The following is a 2,866-nucleotide window of genomic DNA, read 5'->3' on the forward strand; positions in this document are numbered from 1 at the left end:
ATGAAAGGTAAATATAAATCATTCCTTACCAGAATGGTCTCTTACTGCTTACTGGTCCTAACCTGGGTTCTCAGAAGAGAACAGCTGTTCTCGGTTCATTTCTAGTAACACTTCATTGGGTTGTGTTTCACCCACTTATAGATCAATACCCACTCAGAAGACCTCATGTTCATGTAAAGAGCAGAAAATTAACCTTAAAGACGATCTAGTGAGAAAACGCCATGTTTATTTGTGGAGAGCAGACACAAGGCAATACCTTTGATATACTTTACAGACAATAATATTTCTGCATTAATGTTACTACTTTAATACCTGTTCTTTCCTTATCAAACAATATAAGTTAACTTCCTCAGCTTAATGATATGTTTTGTGGAGAAACTTCAGTATGCAGAGATGAAACAACCAGACACATTAACTGAAATAGCACTATATTAATCTTTTTAATTTTTCCCCCAAAGTGATCTTGATAGAGCATTTTCTTCCTTTTATCTCTGTAGTGAGTAAAATTAATCTTAAATCTCTGATTTATAAGATAGTATTTATTCAATTCATCTAGAAAATCCATCTACTTGAAAGGTGATTTTCTTTTTTCATTCTCTTATTTTTTCAATTTAATGATTTGTAAAAAAGTTTTTCTGATGATAGATATATTTTTGACTCTTCTGGTCACTGCACCTCTCCTACAAGTAATGGTCTCTGAACCAGTCGCTTAGGCTCAATCTTTTCCATGTGAAGCCAGAGCCAGTGAGAAGCATCCAAATTCATTTTCACTCATAGAACTGTGTGCAGGAATGATTTCAGATTAAAGCTCAGCTCAGGGATTAATTGTTTTTCATTATGTTGCTCATATTTTTTAATAATCCTGCTTTGCATCACAAAGCCCAAGTTCCTCTATCTCCATGTTGCATCTATATTACTGTTAGAGGAACAGAATGACACTTGGTACATCTTTCTGTTATAGCTACTTAACAGTAGCAGTAACAGTACTTGCCATTGACTGGAGAATAATAACGTTTATAACATTTTAAAGACTGTATTTAATATTCCCAATAAAACTCAGCTTCATAGGCCTGAAAACAAAGAAGGGATCAGAAGGCACCTCTACATTGTAGAATTTATTTAGTATCTTGTAAAAACTTCATTTTATTCTATTTTAATTTTTATAGTTAATATGTAATCTGTGCATGATTGTGGAAAAAGTTTATTTTTTATTTGTTTAATTTATTTTTGTCAGTTGTGGGGCTTGAACTCTGGGTCTGGGCACTGTCCCTCAGCTCTTCAGTTCAAGGCTAGTGCTCTACCACTTGACCCACAGCGCCACTTCCAGCTTTTTCTGTGTATATGGTGCTGAGGAATCAAACCAAGGGTCTCATGCATGCAAGGCAAGCACTCTACCACTGAGCCACCTTCCCACCCCTGTGGAACCAGTTTAAAGGAATACAAAATTAGAATCATTTATTGTGTTTAATTGTCACCATATTTACTATAATCATTACTATCTTAATCACTGAATGTGTAATTACATCAAATTGAGTTGTGCATGCATTAATAAACCTGTACTTTTGATGAATCACTGCACTGAGATAATGTTTACTATCAGTCCCAATTAAAAATTAATTTTGTGAAAACCAGAGACCCAATCTTTTGATGGTCTTCTTTCACATTTGCTAGCCTAACTGGCAGAATGCGCATTACTCAATGGCATCATAGACACAACAAAATATAAACAAATTAAACAACCCATGAATTTATGTATATGAATGGCTGACATAGTTTCTACTTAAGTGCTTAGGTCTGAAACAGAAAGAAGTGACTGAAACTATAAAAATCGTAATTTTTAGTAAAAATAACATGTGTGTCTTCTCATTTCACCCAATCCATGTGTGCATACACAAACACATGCACCTATCTGCAAATGAGACTACTTATTTGCTGATATCTTGTCACAGAGGCAATTAGGATGGAAGCTCCCACTAGATTTCCTCATCCCACAAATTATCTTGTTCTCCCAGCATTGTCTGTGTCTCTCATGTCTTTTCATATCCTTTGGGATAGAGAAGACTATTTTTTCTTACAGTCTCAGGATAATTTTACTGCTAGCAAGGGATTTTGGCTTTTGAGGGACAAGCATGTATATGTACTGTTGAATAGTTTTAACCAAAACTCTTAACATCTGGATCAGAATTGTTTTCAACACCTCTGTTTTGGCATTCAGAAAGATGCAAAAGGCGAGCCAGTTACAATAAATCCTTTTGTTAATAGTTGTAGATACATAGGACAGAGACTTGGCTAATACAGCTTTGAGTATAATAATTGGTTGTTATATGCTCAGAAATCGTCTTGATTTCATCCATCTAGTTTGAGGACAGTGTTGGAAAAGTTTTCTTTTGTCTAGGTAAATGTTTAATTCTACAATTTTCAGATTTGAATTTTCACTGCAGCTTTTCATGGTGAGTATGAATCTTACGTTTTCCCTAAATTAAACAGACATCCAGAAATGGCAGAAGTCAGGTCTGAATCACTCAGGCCAAAAAGAAAGGAAGAAAAGATGCTGGTGATGGACACAATACTATTTCTTCTTATTTAGGCTTCTCTTGTTCTCCAGAAGCAAAAACTAATGAGTTTTCTTCATTTCTGCAGAGACCTAGTTATGATTCTGTTTCACTCACCTTATGGAAAATAAATTGGTTGAACCTACTGTCATATCATGGGGAAAACATTGATTGGAAAGTCTGAAAATGGTTAAATGAGAAAACAAATAGGTTATGGATTTGGAGGTGAGGGTAGACTATAGATGCTTTCAAAGTTGTACTTTCTAAGTGTTGAAATTCATGTTTAAAATTAATACTTCTAAATCAATACTTCT

The 2,866-nt window shown here is 34.5% G+C and overlaps 1 pseudogene; it reads left to right on the plus strand.

Moving 5' to 3' along the window:
- Positions 1-2,866, plus strand: part of LOC106000328 — a 7,632-nt pseudogene continuing 4,766 nt past the window's right edge.

Source organism: Dipodomys ordii, unplaced genomic scaffold (assembly GCF_000151885.1).
Source record: "Dipodomys ordii isolate 6190 unplaced genomic scaffold, Dord_2.0 Scaffold216, whole genome shotgun sequence".
NCBI classification, from domain to species: Eukaryota; Metazoa; Chordata; class Mammalia; order Rodentia; family Heteromyidae; genus Dipodomys; species Dipodomys ordii.